The following is a 19,043-nucleotide window of genomic DNA, read 5'->3' as shown; positions in this document are numbered from 1 at the left end:
TCAGTTTCGAGTGCCAAGTAGTGTAGCTCCTTCAGTGTCTTCGCTCTTGGTAGTAAGCAAGTTCGAACGAATAGAATTATAAATGGAGTAAAGTATTAAAAATGAAAACTGAAGGAGGAAACTATTAATTTATGTGTATTCTGTGATTGATATTTCAGCTATCTGGTTTATCTTTCATCTATTATCTTGAACCAATTCGAATGTTTACATAAACCTCATTTGAAGGCCGCTCTCACACTATTGAAAGAGATATTTTTTTACTTCAAGAGATCAACTGATGGTGGTTAAACTGAGCCTCGATTGAAGAGAAACGAGTGATGACTGAATGCTGCCCGTTCGGGCCGTCAGCAAACATTGTATGTGTCAGAGAGTGAAGTTTACTGCATTAGAGAGATCGTCAATGTGTTCCACATTCAGTTTCAATTGAATTGAATGAAGTTTTACAGCACTGCTTCATGCATAGTTAAAGAGTCGCACATCAGCATCGTTTCGCAAAAAAAATTCTGCGATGAATACTGACTTTTTTATATTTATTTTATATTTTTTTACAAAAGTATTAAGAAACATCTCGTTCCTACTTTCCTACTCCTACTTAATCATGATTGAAGAAGTGCTGGTCAGCCAGAACCGAAGCTAATAGTAATAAGAAAGAGCAATGTCTGGGCTGTACGGCGACTGAGGTAGAGCTTCCCATTTGAGCGTTTCTAAAGACTGCCCCAGAAAGTATGGACGCAACCAAAAACCGCTGCCATTTCGCAATGGTTCAGAATCTGTCAATTTTTATGACTGCGTCCTGTTGTTTACACTCTTCTCTAACTACTTGTGCAGTTGTTTATTCGTTTTCATTAGTTTGTTTCGAAATGCGTGGACTTTTAGCAGAACAACGTCGAAAAAATGTGTACAAATGGTGCACAGAACGCGGCCTGTCACTGAGAAAGATAGCAAAAATGGAAGGAGTACGAAATGCAATCAGGAAGTTCGGTGAGGTTCGCATCACACCTTTGAGGATAAACCGAAAACGGATCGAAAAAAAGGTCCTGCTAACCCTCAGTTGGATAAACGTATACTGAAGGCGTTCAAGCAAAAAAAGGAGGTTTCAGTTCAGGATGTGGCAAAAAAGTGAGCACTTCGAAGTCAAATGTTCTTCGTGCTAAAGAACGTTTGAATCTTCGAACCTATAAGAAGCAGAAACAACCAAAACGTAGTCCGAAACAAAAGGCATCGATCAGGCCGAGGGTTCGAAAGCTGTACAATACGATTCTTGCTGGAAATTTGAACTGCATAATCATGGACGACGAAACCTACGTGAAACTCGATTACAAATCCTTGCCGGGACCACAATATTATACGGTGCGAGAAAGGCAAGTGTTAAACCAGTCCGAGACATCGATTGAAGTCGTGAAATTTGGTAAGAAAGCTATGGTCTGGCAAGCAATTTGTAGCTGCGGTAAGATTTCGAAACCCTTCATCACCACTGCTTCAATGAACAGCGAAATATACATCAAGGAATGTTTACAAAAACGACTTCTACCTATGATTCGAATCCACAAGGATCCTGTTGTCTTCTGGCCAGATCTTGCTTCTTACCACTACTCGAAATCAACGGTTGAATGGTATACTACCAAAAATGTCACTTTCGTCCCAAAAGACATGAATCCACCAAATTGCCCACAACTTCGACCAATTGTGGAATTTTGGGCATTAACGAAGGCACATCTCAAGAAACATGTCTCGGCAGCCGAAACCATTCAACAGTTCGAAAAAGATTGGAAAAAAGTGTCAAAACTTGTCGCCAAGAAGTCTGTGCGTAATGGCGCACCGTCTACAATGGCTAAGTAGCAAATGTTGAGAATAATGTTCTGTTGTTGTAGTCTAATATTATCAGTATATCGAATAAAATTTGAATATGCGTCCATACTTTCTGGGACAGTCTTTAAGTATATTTTACCGGCTGTGCAACATGTGGGCAAGCATTGCCATGATGCAAAATTACATTGTTGGGTAACCACACTTGGCATAGTTCCACTATATACAGAGCATAACCTTAAAATATTTGAAAGGGCCGTCGACGATATCCATACGTTGCATGACGTTTTGGATTAGCGTAGTGGATCTATTTTTAATTTTTGTGCCGTTAGAGCAGTTGTTCGCACGTGAAGAAACGGACTTCGGTGTCTCTTGACTTCAAATAATGCGGCACCCTATTGTCTACCTTTTGGGTCATTGCAATTGCTTTTAAACGTTGGCAAACGGCTGATTGAGTAGTTCGAAATGATTTGGCGTACGAGTTCTTCTTGCGTTTGCGACGGGTCTTGATTGATCGATTCTTCCAATTCTTCATTTTCAAACTTTGGCTTCGATCCGGCTCGTTCTTTGTCTTCTGAATTAAATTTACATCCGATGCACTTGTGACGTTGGTTAGATTATAGCTGGGTTCTCTATCTGTTGCTAAATGTAGCGCTCGAAGAGGTGATACGGAGATCCGGCATGCAGAGAAACAATAGGTCTCACATGCTTCTTCATTTGCGAACGACTTTGATATTGAGGGTGTTGACCGTAGAACTGTAAAAGAGGCTTGCAGGGAAGCAGCAAGAATAGGATTGACCATACAGTCTACAAAGACCAAGTACATGGTGGCTGGTAGAGATCGAGGCTGTCTGAACGGTGTTGGATCCGGGTTGGAAATTTATTTTCGATACAAGGTTGGCAACGAGTTCCTTTTTTTAGAAACACTTATGAAATGTGATAGCGATGTTAGCCGCGAGGTAAATAGGCGCGTTACGGCTGTTAATAGAACTTTCTAAGGGCTCCGTAGCCAGCTAACAACTCGCAGCTTGCATACTGCTAGCATCGAAATACTGATGAAATACGGCAAATTACAATGCCAAAGAAAGGTCCTCCGTGGTGCTCATTGGCGATCCTAAAAAAGATCGACGTCTGCAGAGCAGACTGCGCACTCGCTGGGCATGTGCAATCGAGAAGGATACGCTTGCGGCGGCAGTACAAAGTGTCTGGAGAATGGCCACTGGAAATCTGCGATTCGGTCGATCATTTTGCAGAGATGAGCTTCAAATGTGTTTGTAGCATCGTGTCTACTGGTTGATAGAAACATTTGCTGTTCGGTATGAAAAACAGGTCTGAAATAAGAAGAGTAATGCGTCAAATTTTTGCTCTTCAATCTAGAAAATCCGAGCTACTCGCACACGTCCAGTTGACGAATATCTTACCCGTGACCAAATCGTCTGTCAGCTTGGCACTGCAAATGCGTCGAAAAGAGTGACCACCGGTTTGTAGCGGAATCCCAATCTCTCCGTTCGAGATGTCGCAAGTACGCTTGGAGGAGACTCGAATCGGACTGTCAACTTACAAGAAGATGGTGGCTTTAAATTGCGATGATCGGTAAAATAAGTTGGCCAGAGTACGATCGCGATAGCTGTACATGAAAATGTTGACGAAGTTTGATTGTGTGGTACAGGATAATGAAACCTACATCAAGACAGACTTTGTTCGGCTTCCTGTCTGGAAATGGAAAAGGAAAGGTGGCAAAGATTTACAAAGATACTAAGCTATCGAAGTTCGCAAATGAAATATTTAGTGAGGCAGACCATTTGTTCCCGTAGCATGAAGAGTGGCATTTTCATCTCGAACGAGACCACCAATCGAAAAAATGATGCACAGTAGGGCTCAGTGGTTATTTCTTAGGTAACACAACAATTTAGTATACAATTGGTGGATTTGGCATCCTGCCATTACGGATAAAACGACCATAGAACTGTAATTCGCAAAAAAAAAACCGTCCATCCAGTAGAAAAATATTGGGCCATCGTCAAATGGAACCTCAAGAAAACGCAAAGAAGTGACAGAAGTGACCGAGCAGAACTTACCAAATTTGATGGAAACAGTAGGAACAGAATTTTGTTGCACATAACTGTCATTTGTTTATCGTGAAAGAATCCTAAATTAATGGGGCCAGATCAGCCTCTGTCGGCGTTGAAAAAATTTCAGTTCATTATTTTCTAATGCGAAGTACCAGTTGCCAAACTATAAGTTTCAGAATGAATTTATTTTCGTCGATAACATTGATCACTTTCAACTGACAGGTTTTTTCCTAATATTTTTCTTGACATTTTGGTGAGGTCTGGGGTATGACTAATAGATTTTTTTTTATTTTGTTGCAATAAACAATCCTGGCACGATACTATGATCCCACATTTTTCAATTTTGTTGTGATGGTATTATTTCAAATTAACACCAGAATCAAAGATACTGGGCACTTATTGCGCAGAGTATTTCATCATTTGTATCCCAAAAAATTATCAAACATATCATCAATTTAAGTGGAGATGCTATCACACACGCATCCTTTTTCTTCCCTTAAATTTTATCACACACATCCTTTTCCACCGGTTCGCAACAAGATAACTAACTTTGCATACTTTCCCGGATAATGGATTGGTTCAGGGTGAGCTCACACGAGTCTCACATGAAGTTAGTCTATTTATCGCCAACCACATGGATATCGTGTCAATCTTATTCGGCGGAACAAAGTTCGGAAAGGTTTTTTTATTGTGTTTCTTCGTCAATCTACTAATGACATTTAATCCATGTATCGACGAAGACTGGTTTCTTTTGTAGTTGATTCCTTTTCCTTTGATAGCCACATGAAAGAGTGTGAATAAGTCGTTCTTGGAAGAAATGTAGAACCCTTTGATGTAATTATCCCACATCCTATTGTTTCAATCCGACCTCATCAATAGAACAAGGAAACGAGGGAGATGGCAGCAAATGCAGTCGAATAGTAGTATTATTAATAGTAATTGTTTTGATGATTCAATATCGGTGACCAATTAGCATTCGATTACAAAAAATAAAATTATTTCTGTTAACATAATTAAAATTGATTCCCAGAGTTGAAAAAAATTAAACCCAAAATCGATTGTCAATCCCAGGCCTGCCAAGTAGTTAGTATCCGAAATAATTGCCACCAAACAATCGAGTAAAGCACAAACCAACTCCCGCCAGTCAGGCGCGGTGACAGGTGACAGATGCACGTCACCCCATCAGCCCAGCAAGCAGCAGCTCTCTCAGTGACAAAACCGAAGCCGAAGCAACTGCTTGACCAAATGGTCGCCAAAAAGGTGGTTGACAGTCGATCGCCACGGGAACGATTTTCTTTGTTCACACACACACACATTGCCCAGTAAATTGATTCGCCTTTCGTTCGGTTGGCTGCTGTCAGTTTTGAACCGGGAATTCATTAATAATTTTTGTCTGAATAGTAGGCTTTTTTTCTTTGAGCTACTAACATATTGATAATTTGAATTATGCATAAAAAGTGGGAAATTTAGCAAACATTTTCTTCAGTGTACAAAAATTGCTTTATGAGCCGGCTGTATCACCCGGTAAGGACACATTTGTTGTTGATTCGGGTAACTACCAAGTTTGACACAAACATCTGAAGTATTAATAATATCGATCATGACTACTCCTGTTAACGATGAAACTTTTCGTGCATGCTATTGTGTCGTAGTATAATTCAATCAAGCAATCAATCAATCAATCAATCAATCAAACAAACAGTTACCCCCTCGATCGGAGCTCAATTTAGATATGTTGTCATAATCTGGAACAAAGTCACGTGAGGTCAGTGCAATCAACAGCATATAAACTGAGCAGCATTAAGCGCCACGATATATGCATTGCAATAATAAACAACGAGAAAACGTCAACCTAGAAAAAGAGACATGTCGATAGGCCTGCTTCGATAAGTTGTAGCTTATCTAGAGCTAGAATCGATAAAGCAGAAATTATTGAATGTCAGTCAGTATTGTCAAAAGCCCTAATAATGACAAAAGGGACGCTATAGCAACTCTGCTTTGCATTTTGTATCATTTCAAATTCGCTATCGTGATAACAATTTTATTGACTCATCGCGGATCAGTATCGATGAACTACCAAATAAAAAGGTCCAATCTTCTGCCGCATAGAAAATACAGACATTCTTTTGGTTTTTTTCAATACACTTGTGACGAATATGCGTCTTTTTTTCAAAAAAAAACTATTCTTAATCCACCTAGTGGTGTGATAATTCCATTCTCTTGTAATTTAAACAGTCTCATAAAAAAAGTTTTTTTGTTAGTATAATTTCTGACACGAATTAGGGCTGATTTTTTTAACACAAATTCATTCAGATTGATTCGGTTAGTTCAGAAAATCATGACTAAACGCTTTCGTTGCATATTTGACAAAATTACCAAAACCAAAAGTATCAGCAATAATACTTGAATCATTGGTTACTTTCTGTAAAAAAAGTAAATAGAACAGAAGTGTTTTGTCGGTAGCGTCACTCATACCGTTATATATCCGGATCCGAAAGTGACAGTCAATTGACCTTCAAACTTGATTCACAACACGATAGTAGCTTTCACTTTAAGCTCTTTTGCTAGTCAGAGACAAGGGCATAATAAGTAAGGGAGAGTGTTCGGTTAACGGCACCGTTTTATTTTAAGCTCATAACTTCTGACTTAGTGCACATTATGCTGACTTCTGTACATCAATCGAAAGCTAAAGTCCTTAGCTAACAACTGATTAAGAAACAAAGTTGATTCCATTGATTTAAAACACTTTATTATCAATTTAGTAAAGTGATAAATTTTGGCCATTTCAAAAAAGGTGTTCGGTAACTGGCACCCCAAGAAATTTCGGAAAAATATAAGTAAAGAATACAATTACTCAAAGGAAAACCGGAATTTATACTTTTCGGACACGTTTTGGACAAAAGTCTTCACTGTCTGATGGCGACTTCGTCTTGGCTCTCTTGGCCGACGATTTGGATGGAGGCGCCTTTGGTGTTGATTTGGCCAGTCTTCCACGTTTTTTTCTTAGCCGGAGCATCTGCTGTATGAGCAGCTGGATGTTTGGCCAAAACTTTGGCTTCCATTGTTTCGACAGCAGCAGTGACATTTTTCCACATTTTCCACAGCAGCAGTGACATTTTTCCACGGCTAGTCGAAAAAAATGGAGTGCCGGTAACCGAAATCGGTAGACATTTTGAAAATGACCAAATAAATCATTGGTTGAGAAAATTTTGACAGCATCCGGTATTAAAGCACAAAATAGATCAATTTCACTTCATAAATATTCAATCCACTCACCTTTCCGATTGATGCTTTTCAATTTATGAAGCTATAAAAAAGTCAGACAAAACTTTTGTGTTGATTTTCACGCAATTAAAATTTGTTCTGAGCGCAGTAAAAAGTACAATCGTCTGTTTCCTTTGGTATTCGACACAAAAAGAACGTGCTGCTATTACACACACACACACACACACACACACACACACATGACATTTGTCGGAATGACGCTATCTGCTTTCTGTCAAAAGTTACGGTACGGTGCCGGCAACCGAACATCTTCCCCTACGTACGTACGTACGATAGGTGATTCCGCAAGCAGATGGTTAATTACATGCAGAGGCGAACTCTTCTCGATCGAATCTGAGTCCAAAGTACCTACTAGAATACACCACTGTATTTCTCTGCTGCTATCATAGTCGGCGATCACCAGTGAGACTAAAAACACGAATTCGTCAATCACGTCATCAATAGGAATATTATTGAAAGGTGAAATGTTTCTTTTTTGGAGTCTCTGTTTTAAAGTATTTTGTCTTCAACGCATTCACAGTTAGTCCTATCTGCCAAGCTTCGCCTTTCAGTTCGAGTTTGGAGTGCATTAATTAATTCATTCATTAATGAAAACCATGACCAGAAAAAAGTTTATTTCATTATCAATCGTGAAAAATCAGTTCAAGGGATTTTATTAAAAAATCTCAGTGACTAAAAAAAATCACTTCCGAGATTTTCATTCATGAAACAATCGTCCACAAAACTCAGAACCACGAGGCTCACAAGTTATTTTATGTGTCAGCGAAACTTAATGACAAATTTTCACTCACAGAAATATCACTAGAGAGATAATCGAAAGGAAGAAGAGTCTCCGATGACATTTCGGTGCCGAATTTCCTTTACGCTTCAGCTCGGAGTGATTCGTGCAAGATTCCGACCTGGAAGGATTCGTAGTGTCAGTAGGATCATAGTACCAGCCATGCAATGGTTCTGTACACTCGGAATCGGATGCGAAGTCTGTTGAAACAGAAGGTCAAATTACTCTACAGGAATGTAATACCAAGGCTTTGTTTTGATAACACTGTATTACTTAGATTAAACCCAATAAAACGGTATTTGGCATGAATTTGATTCATCGAAGTAACAGGAGCGCAGCATTGTCAGCAAGTCCCGTACACACAGCTGGTGCCGATTTTAAATGGCACGTTTGAATTCGGGGAGTGGATATAATATACGTCAATTAGAAGGTTAAATTCAAATTTTCAAACGTATTTTGCTGTCGAAATACACAAAACCTATTAATCAAGAGTTAAATTTGTTGATTTCTTGTACTAAATCATGTCGAAATCATGCTCAGCTTGATTCCAAAACTGAATTGTCACCGAAACCGTATCCACAGCCGTATCCTTTGCTTGTTCCGAAAATATCGTTTTCATTCACACTATTAGCTTCCATTCAGACCGACACACTGTCCTATTATGTGAGCACGGTAATTCGTCATTTTTCGTCACATCGGGCGTCTACTACTACTGACTTTAGGGACACTGTTGGGAAAAGAAGACGTGTAATTTCACGGTACCTGAACCGGATGAATGTCTTGATACACTTTGCATGTTTCGTAACTGTTGTATATTGTTTCCTGATTGATAAGTATTTTTCAAAGTCACGTCACGTAGTCAATTCGCGAACATATTTGTACGATTTTTTCATATACTAAATTCACTGAACATTGTGAACAAACTTCCCGAACACCAGGTCCACTAGTCTGTGCATCATGGATGATCCCTTCGAGCCACAGCTACTGGCATTTCAAGCAGACACGACAGCACGACATGCCACAGGCATGACGTCGTCACTAGTTTCACGTTTAGACGCAACCCCAGCACAGTTGTATTCCGCAGCATCCGAGCTGCAAAGAAACTGCGTAGATTTTACGTCGTCACCATGTCTATTTCATTTGTCCCCTCGCAGGTTTCCGCCTGCTGTTAAACCAAGCTCATTCGCAATTCCAATGCAATGAAGATGACGGGGTGGTACCGAAGCTGTCACGCTAGACGTGACACGCCACCACGTGCGTATTTTGTATTCCGTGCGGCTCCGAACCGGTTCCATTACATGAAGTAGTCTTTTACGGCCCTGTTATCGGATAGCGAATCGATATCGGTTCCGTGTCCAATTTGATTCGTGTAATTGTTGAAACTATTACACCGAAACCAGACGAAACCCTTCGGTTCGGTTGTGTTTCATCTTTTTTCATATGCGAATATGCTAAAAAACAAGTTTCCATGAGTGACCAGACTACTTCGATTGGATGGAACGAGAGTCGCAATCACTGGTACTGTTGCGCGTGTTTGGATTGCATGAAACAATGTCATTATCAATAATATGTCATTTATTTTCTTCAACACAGTGATCCTATTTGTATTGATATTATTAATCCATTGTATCTCTAAAACACACGCACACACACAGTACTATGTACTGTCAGAATCTTTAGAATTGTTTCGTGTGAAGTGCTCTACTTTTGACTAGTAGTCAGCCCTTCCTGAGAAGTGAGAACCGTCACAAACTGGAAAACCCATGCTAACAATGGAAGCAATCGCGTACCGTTATGAAATAAACAAGTTTTTGATCTACCGGATGTCACACCGTGTCGCCCGACTACTACTACTACTGTACCTCCACCGTTGATAAAAGTTTTTCCTCGCAAAATTGACATTAAATTTCCCGTCTAGTGAATTCTAGTGTATCACAAGGCTGGGGTCTGGGGGTATAATTCTGCGCTTCAGTTTACCAGAAATTTAGTCTGCTTTAGTTTATTTTGAAACCCGCTACTGCCGCAGCAACTAACTACTGGAGTGCGGATGTGGGATTGAAATTTATGAGAACGTTCCTGAACCACTTTTGGGTTGGCAGCTTTATGGAAGTGTGTTGAAAGTGGTCTGGACGATTGCGGTCTTCAAATTAAAGTCACCATCTTACGGTACCTTACCTGTTCGTTGTGAGTTTGAATAACATAGCAAATGTCAACGAGTTTTGTGCCAAATTTAAAGCTGGATTAAAGTCATTTTAAGCTCAAACCTATTCGGACTGGAAATCGAAACGCAGTACAGATTTCACCGAACATGTCATTCCGTTATCGCTAGTTAAGTTTCAACAGTTCACGGAAGTTTGTTCCTTTGAAAGCCGTTTGGTCGAAAACCGCTATGCCGAACATTACATTTCGTCTAATCACAGAATAATGATGAATTATTTTGGTGGAAGTTTTCGTTACCCAATATTTTAATTAAAACGAACTAAATTTGATCGAAACCGTTTTCAAAGAAAATTTATCTTGATTTAACTTGACATATGTGTTTTCTGCGGGAATACTTTCGGTGATACACGGTCTTTCCCCAAAATGATCAAAAATTTGCTTTTAACTGTTAATTAATACTGTTTTAATTTATTGATCAGAGCAGCCCGAGAGCTCACTCAGAGTCGGCAAAACAACTTTTGATGAGTTTGTTTTAGCAACCTGGGGTCGCACTAGATCGGACTCAAATCGCGTAGTTTCGCTCTGAAAATTTTCTCGGGTCGCACTACGCATCCATGCGAGTTTGTTTATTTTTTTCTTTTTTATATGAGTTGTTGTTCAGGGCGCGTACCACGTGTTCGTTTTACTCGGAGTCAGAGTCGCCCGCGTGTAGGTTCTAAAACGAAAACGGTATAAGTGGCTAACTAAGAATCAATCATTCCAACGCTTCTCTAACTTCTTGATGTCAAGCTTGTAGAAGACCTCAAAATAGGCTTCACTTTAGTTTGAATTTCTTAACAGCGAGATTTTTTTTTGGATCAGCGAATAGCCAGTAGTCACTGGGGACCTGATCTGGACTATATGGTGGATGAGAAAGTGTAATTCGCTCAAGCTAACCATCCTTTTTAATCGACTTTTCAATCGGAGCATTGTCTTCGTGAAACAGTGTTTTTTTTTTCGTGAATACGACTTAATTTACTATGGGGCACCTTTTCAAAATTTACTCCGTACAAGAATGGGTAGAACTTAATCGTGAATATCTCTCGTTGTATTCAACTCAGAAACATATTGTTTCTCCATACCATCAGAAATATGATCAGTAATTTATGATAAAATTATCAGTAGTATGAATTAATCACAAATTACTCAAAATTGAAGTTTTAAAGAATATTTGATATGAATTAGCATTATAGTGAATCATTCGCTAGTATAACAGACACTAACTTTTTATGGTTATAACCCATGAGCAGTCACGTACAGGGAGGAGGGGGAAGGGGGGACGAAGCGTTTTACTCGATACTATTGCGAGATGGGAAGCGTTACGTTAATTTAAAGAAGCTAGAAAGCATCGCATTCGATTATTTTCTTAAATTGATGATTACAAATCGTTTGAGTTATTTTAGGGAAATTATGAATGTTGAAAACCGTTATAAGGGTAAGATTCTTGTGGTAAACGAGTTACGATGTTACGATGCGTTTCTAGTTATAGGCGTTACAAAGCGTTACGAAGCGTAACATACGTTACTTTTTAGTAAATTATAGGTGTTACGTAGCGCTACATACGCTACTTTCTCGTGAGTTATAGGCGTTACAGAGCGTTACATGCGTTATTTTTTCAAAAGTTATAGGCGGAAAGAACAGTTACATGCGTTACTTTTTTGTAAGTTATAGGCGTTACGAAGCGTTAAATGCGTTACTTTTTCGTGAGCTATAGGCGTTACGAAGCGTTGCTTTTTCTGTAAGTTATAGGTATTACGAAGCGTTACATGCACTACATTTTAGTAAGTTATAGGCGTTACGAAGCGTTACATGCGTTACTTTTTTGTTAATTGTTTGCGTTATGAAGCGTTTCATGAGTCACTTTTTGTTGAGTCATAGGCGTTACATGCGTTACTTTTTCTGTAAGTTATGGACGTTACGAAGGGTTACATATGTTACTTTTTCGTGAGTTACGCAACGTTACATACGTTACTTTTTCGTGAGTTATAGGCGTTACGAAGCGTTACTTTTTAGTAAGTTATTTGCGTTACATACGTTACTTTTTCGTGAGTTATAGGCGTTACTTGCGTTCTTTTTTTGAAGTTGTAGGCGTTACGAAGCGTTATATACGTTACTCTTAAGTAAGTTATAGGCGTTATGAAGCGTTACATGCGTTACTTTTTAGTAATTAATAGGCGTTACGAAGCCTTCCTTTTTTGTAAGTTATAGCATTTCATGTGTTACTTTCTTGTGAGTCATAGGCGTTACGAAGCGTTACATATGTTACTTTTTAGTGAGTTACGCAGCGTTACATGCGTTACGTTTTAGTAAGTTATAGGCGTTGTGAAGCCTTCCTTTTTTGTAAGTTATGAGCGTTACGAAGTGTTACTTTTTAGTAAGTTATTGGCGTTACATACGTTACTTTTTCGTGAGTTAGAGGCGTTACGAAGCGTTACATGCGTCAGTTTTTTGAAGTTATAGGCGTTACGATGCGTTACATGCGTTACTTTTTTGTTAGTTATAGGCGTTACATGTGCTACTTTTTGCCTTTCTCTATAGAAAGGTATTAGAATTGCTGGAAAACCGACTTTCGAACGAAGCCTCGGAGACCCACAGTGTTATTTACCATTTGACTCAGCTCGACGAGATCGGAAAATGTCTGGGTGTGTGTATGTATATATCTGTGTGTATGTGCACCTTTTAACGGATTTTTTCACGCGTAATTTTCTCAGAGATGGCCTCACCGATTTCAACAAGCTTAGGCTCGTTTGAAAGCTAGTATTGTGTTACATTTTTAGATTAGCATCACTCTTCTCATACAAATGGGCAGCGCAAATGTCAAGCGCTTGTTTTGAGAAATGATGCCGAGTGTCAAATGTAATTGGTGTCAAAAATGAGCCCAAATCAGTGTACGAAATTATTTCATAAAATAATAAACAATTCATGAGACTGTTCTGAAGAAAGAGAAAGGACTGAGACTGTTGAGACTGTTCTGAAGAAAAAGAAAATTATCACACCTTTAGGTGAATTGAGAATGGGCTTTTGTAAGTTATAGACGTTACGAAGCGTTACATATGTTATTTTGTCAAAAGTTATAGGCGGAACGAATCGTTACATGCGTTATTTTTTTGTAAGCTGTAGACGTTACGAAGTTTCACATGAGTTACTTTACTTTAGAAAGCATTACATGAGTTACTAGACCTTACGAAGCGTTACAAGCGTAGGCGTTACGTGCGTTACTTTTTTATTAATTAAAGGCCTTACGAAGTATTACTTTGTTGTAAGTCATAAAGCATTACATGCGTTATATTTTTGTATGTTATAGGCGTTACAAATAGTTGCATGCGTGACTTTTTCGTAAGTTTTACGTGTGACGTTACGTTACATGACGTGTTACATTTTCAAATGGTACAAGTGTTAAGAAGCGTTACATTTGTTACTTTTTTGTAAGTTTTGTGTGTATCGAAGCGTTATATGTTAGTTTTTGTAAGTTATAGGTGTTAAAAAGCGTTACAAGAGTTTTGACATCTCAGTTTTGACATATTGAAGAGTCGCTTATTTGTAAAATCTACTGGAAATGTCACAATTATAAAATAATTAGAAATGATACTACAATGACATGGATAAAAACTGATCAAAATTAGCACGATGTCATATCTTATCGAAATGAAAGCTTGTATTTAGTTTTAAAGGAAAATGAGCATAAATATTATACAAGTGAAATAATTGGTCTATTCTATCCATGAAGGATTCATTATTTCTTTTTTTGATATGAGAGTATTCAGTAAATTGAAATGTTATTTCATATGATTCAACGGTTTCGATATTGTAAATGTTATCGACGTACCCAGAGAGGAGGGGTACCGAGATCACAAAGAGAAACCGAAACGAAAAAATAGTGGTTTTGAGAGTTACATGATGGTCAAAACTGCATTGCCGACAAAGCACACAGTGACAGGTTTTACAAAGCAGAATAGAATCAAAACCACATAAAATGGAGTATGGAACTGGGGCAAAATAAATGAAAATAATAATAATATAAAAAATTGTACTGATCGATCGGAAAGAGAAAGTACGCGAGCATGGCTTAGTTTAGCTAGATTCTGCGCAGATAAGAAAGATATTCTGCCGCTGGATCCCGCACATACTTATTTAGGGCTAGAAAGATGAACGCAAGCGCACTTCGAGTACATGTTTGGCTGAATCCAGAGAACAGAATGATTACCCGACAATAGACGGAAATCAGCACGAGTGTTTCGAAGCTACACGAGTGCCTCGAATGTCATCTCAATGTCGTTAAATTAATCATATTAATTCATTGGGTAACTGAAAATTGTTAAAATTTTTACTGAGTTGTTAGTAAAAAGATTTTGGAAGGTTCAGTAATATTTTATAGAATACAGAAGAAACATTGCTATGGTATAAAATTTTGAACCATCTAAATTCTAATACCTGTGCTTGCTAGCATCTCACTTAGTCTGTAGCATCTCTCTACAAGTTCTATCCAGGTGTAAAACAATCACACTTCTTTCTTGAGATTGCAAGTCCCAGAAAAGAAAGTTTCTTGGGATTTTAAACAAAGAGCAACTATTTGTAGTATAAAATGTCTCCCAGAAGCACACTTAATTCGAAACTCACTCGAATCTTCAGTAGCCCTATCCAGTTTCGCAGCCATTTAAGACTAACGAAGCGTAAACAATTAGTTATGCGAGAACATATGTCACTGATGGCAAGTCCGTCATTGACGTAACCCCACGCAAATTAAGTCATCACTCGGACCCGGGGTGAATCGGCGTAAAACACAATAACAATACGGCAGTGCTTGAACTTGCTTCCACATCTACTATCTGGAGGTGAGGTGAGTCATGATATCTTCATCGACTGTGCACTTTTTTTTTGTTTCGATTCGCAGACCAACGGAGCTTCGCTTGGCTGGTCTCGACCGTGGGTCTGTGTGTGAGTAGTTTTCGCATCGTCGAGAAGTGACCTCGCCTCAACAGATGATGATGATGATGACTAGACTATGGTTCTTCGTCGGTTTCGCATTGGTCGCCGGTGCTGCTAGTCTCGGTGGGAATCAGAAACCAACCGCACACACCATCCGGCCAGGTCGGGTTAGTAAACTGTGGCACAATTGATTTACGAGCGCCGCCGGGTAAACAGGATACGGTGTGTCCCAACCGAAGACGCTAAACAAACTGAAATACTATAGGATCTGATTGTTTGTCTTTATTTGTTGGCAGCTACTATATATAGAATTTAATACCTTCGGGGAAAGTATGGCACAGCGACGACGTGATTGTGTGATTAGTTACTATTTGTTGTAAACAAAAGTGTTCTACTTACTGAATTATATTTTGAACAAGCTTCAGTTATCAGACTACTTTCATCTGCCCTCCATGATATTCCATTCAGTAGCGAGGAAAACATCTTCAACTGATTGTGATGCCATGATTGGAACTTTTCATTCCAAAGATAAATAGTTTGCTATATTTCTACGTTAGCACACAACAAAAGCGATTTACCCCTGCAATGTTTTGAAAAGACGTTTGCTCCTATTTGAACAGCATTATTCCGATTACTACCTCTTTTTCTCTCTGTGTCTGCTTCTAATCGGGAAGGAAATATGGAAAACCAACCCCGACCAGTGACGGAGAGGAATTTAATTTTGGCAGCTCCAAACGGGTTGCGCTCTTCGGGATTTTATCAGCATCTGCAGGATTTGGTTCAGTTGCAAACTGTTTGTTTGTTTTAGCTCACCGAACCGACGTCGCCTACTTTACAAGTCGATAATCTGTTCAAACGTCATTTACGCTCGTTGTTGGAAGATTCCTGAGCGAAATTAGATTTCTTCGCAGGAATAAACGCTGCAAGTGTTTCCTTCTAATGAACTTGATTCCTACGAAATTGTTTGCTTATGTGGAATTATTCCCTACCGAAAGGATGCTTTTAGAATGACTCGCTTAGAACACTTTAGCCAGGAAAGGCATTCCTGATTATGTATAGAGCTGTTGTCCTATGCTTTCCTTCTTGAGAATGTTGCTTGTTTACGACCAAGTAGCTCCAATAAAACGATTTGTTTGCGTTGAAATTCAAACATCAAAACGGGTCGATATTCTCGTAAACCGGAAGTAAAAGGGTAATAAAGATGTTTTGAACTATCTGACTGGGTAACAGAGGTATTTTGGCCCACTTCAGGATTGATTTTATTTTTGCCCACTTTGTAAAAATATCCACCAAATGTTGTAATATCTTAGAAACCCCCTTCCGCAATAGGTAATTTAATGTGATTAGCTTCAAATTGATGCAACATGAGTTACTTAACATCAATAAAATCCGATGAAATCGATAAAGTTTGTTAGGTGGGCAAAAATATATGAAGTGGCCAAAATACCTCTGTTACCCTATATCCGGTAAGAACTTACGCCATTGTCCTAAGTATGGGCGGATGAACATTACAGGAAGTTGTTACAGTTTGCTCCAACCCAGCTTCACACTCCCAGTGCAGTAAAACCTCATTCAATTCAATTGAAACCGAATGTGAAACACACTGACGATCTCTCTGCTGCAGTAAACTTCACACTCTGACACACACAACGTTCGCTGACGTTTCGAACCGGCTGCATTCAGTTCTTCAATCGATTCTCTTCAAATCAAAGCACAGTTTAACCACCGTCAGTTGATCTCTTGAAGTAACAAAATATCTATTTAAATAGTGTTGGAGCGGCCTTCTAATGAGGTTTATGAAAACATTCGAATTGGTTCAAGATAATAGATGAAAGTTTCCTCCTTCAGCTTTCATTTTTCATACTTTACTCCATGCTCACTACCAACAGCGAAGACAATGAAGCAGCTAGACGACTTGGCAATTGAAACTGAGCAAGCAAAACTTCAAATGACTAGGTATGATTATTTAATTGACGATGAATTCTGGGAGCTTCACTTGAAAAGTCATATGAATTAGTATCGATATACTGACAGTCAGTGGCCATTAATTTCATTTTCATTGAAAATGAAATTTTACCGTACTGCACACTCCTAAGATAAAATTTGCAATTTCTTACGAAAAACAGCAATTTTCTTCGTTGTCGTTGGGGGAAAATTTAAAAGAGAAGTATCAATTTACTTGCTACATTTCTTAATAAACTGATGCTTTTTCATCTAGCAGGAGCGCAAAAAACAGCTTTTGGGTTTCTAACAATGGCTGTTTTCCTACGATTGTAAGTAGGACCTTAATTCATAGCACCATAGAAGCGTAATTTTCGAGGGAAAGTAGCTACAACAAAGTTACTCAGAAAGATAAGCGTCATCTTTTGAGGATTCGATTTAGGAATATAATTCCCCTAAAAGTGAGATAAAATTATCATTTTGGCTCAGGGTTAGCGGAAAAAGTAGTACACACTTAGAAAAAGTGACTCAAAAATGAGTAAGATCCCACTCATCTGCGGGAAAAGTGGAACAATTCTTTTTTAGAGTAACTCCTTACAGGGCCTACAACTATGAGGGGGAGATGCTCTTTTTGCCCCTCCAAAAGATTTATTGATGTGGCCATGCTTCAACATTTTGTCAACTGGAAAATATATGAAAATTCACTAGAAAAAACATTTTTTCCTGTTATCCCCGTAGTTCGTCTCCTTAATCGTTCATATTTCTTAACTAAGTGACTAAAATTTTTAAACTAACTTTCTAAAATGTGAAATGTGCTATACTTTACCACTTTCGAATATTGGTTATTATTGGAATAGTAAATAAAATGTTTGTGATCGTACTACAACATCCGGAAAAGAAACTGAACTTGCTTACTTGGTTTCTTTTTATTTGCTCTAACCTCTCCGTTCCCTTTATTTTTTATGTTTTATATATTGCAAAATTTAATGAACTGTAGTAATAATTTTCTGTGCTTCCCCTCAATATTTCATGCAACTTGCCGGCCCTGTCTCCTTAGTGACTCAAATTTGAGTTCTTCCAATGGAAACCATGTTTGGGTAAAATCTATTCATTTACTGCGTAATACTTTATTTTGTACATAAGCCGAAAATTGAGTAATAAGTACTCGAATTTTGAGTGAAATTTTATTTAAAATTAATTTACCATAAACTATGTTATTGCTATTAATAATTTACTTTCGTTTACTTCTGAAAGTTGTTCTACTTCTACCTCTGGAAGTGAGACATCCCTCCGTAAATCTGTGGCGAATACACTTATTTCTTTAGTGATTTCTGCCTAGGAAAGTTCTTATTTAAAAAAAATATTGGATTTGTTATTCCCGATATATAATGATCTTCATGAATATTTTCCGGAATTGGTTCTTATTATCTTATTTTTATATTCTATGTGACATTTCAGACTTTTGAATCTTTGGTATCATGAAAATTATTTCTTAATCCTTGCCTCCCAATTTCATCGCCGTTTCAGTGTAAATTTCATCAAATATTTTCTGCATTGTGTTCGATAGTGGCAGCCATTGAAATTTCCACAAAATTACCAACGAAGTTAACCACGCGTAGGAAATTTGAGCAATAGAAAACGGGGTATGATATCATACAATTTTTCATTCGATTTTTCGACGTTTCGCTGAAATAGTAATCCAAAACTGATTCGATGCGTAAAACTCAAACTTACAGTAAGAATTGCTCATAATAATCACGGGTAACTGCTCAAATTTTGACGTTTTTATGTATCATTTGAAAATGAATAGCTAATACTCAAATTCTTAGTAACTTTTTCTAAGCGTGTAATTTCAAAATTGTGTTCTTTCTTTTAAAAGGGTCTAACTGCAAATGACAGTTTCTCTTCGTTTACATTTCCTTTCGCGATTTGCCGCACTGATTTCATGTTTGACGCCTTACTCTTCGCAAATCTTTCAAGCTAAAACCACAAGCTTTGGATTTATATTGGAAACTTTCGAGAAATTGCAGTAATGG

At 38.2% G+C, this 19,043-nt stretch overlaps 1 protein-coding gene and 1 long non-coding RNA gene across 2 annotated transcripts in view; one reads left to right on the top strand and one right to left on the bottom strand.

Moving 5' to 3' along the window:
• The window catches only part of LOC131435824 (sodium/calcium exchanger 1), a 367,945-nt gene that overhangs the window by 1,715 nt on the left and 347,187 nt on the right, over positions 1 to 19,043 (top strand). The window lies entirely within an intron of this gene.
• On the bottom strand, positions 14,928 to 15,916 carry LOC131435935 (uncharacterized). Its single transcript, XR_009230554.1, has 3 exons — positions 15,705 to 15,916; positions 15,466 to 15,646; positions 14,928 to 15,385 (listed from the first exon to the last, which is right to left on the bottom strand). It is a non-coding gene; the product is annotated as an uncharacterized LOC131435935 (long non-coding RNA).

The sequence above is a fragment of the Malaya genurostris genome, chromosome 1 (assembly GCF_030247185.1).
Source record: "Malaya genurostris strain Urasoe2022 chromosome 1, Malgen_1.1, whole genome shotgun sequence".
NCBI classification, from domain to species: Eukaryota; Metazoa; Arthropoda; class Insecta; order Diptera; family Culicidae; genus Malaya; species Malaya genurostris.
Note: the sequence above shows the minus strand (reverse complement) of the source record. Positions and strands in the feature narration are given on the sequence as shown.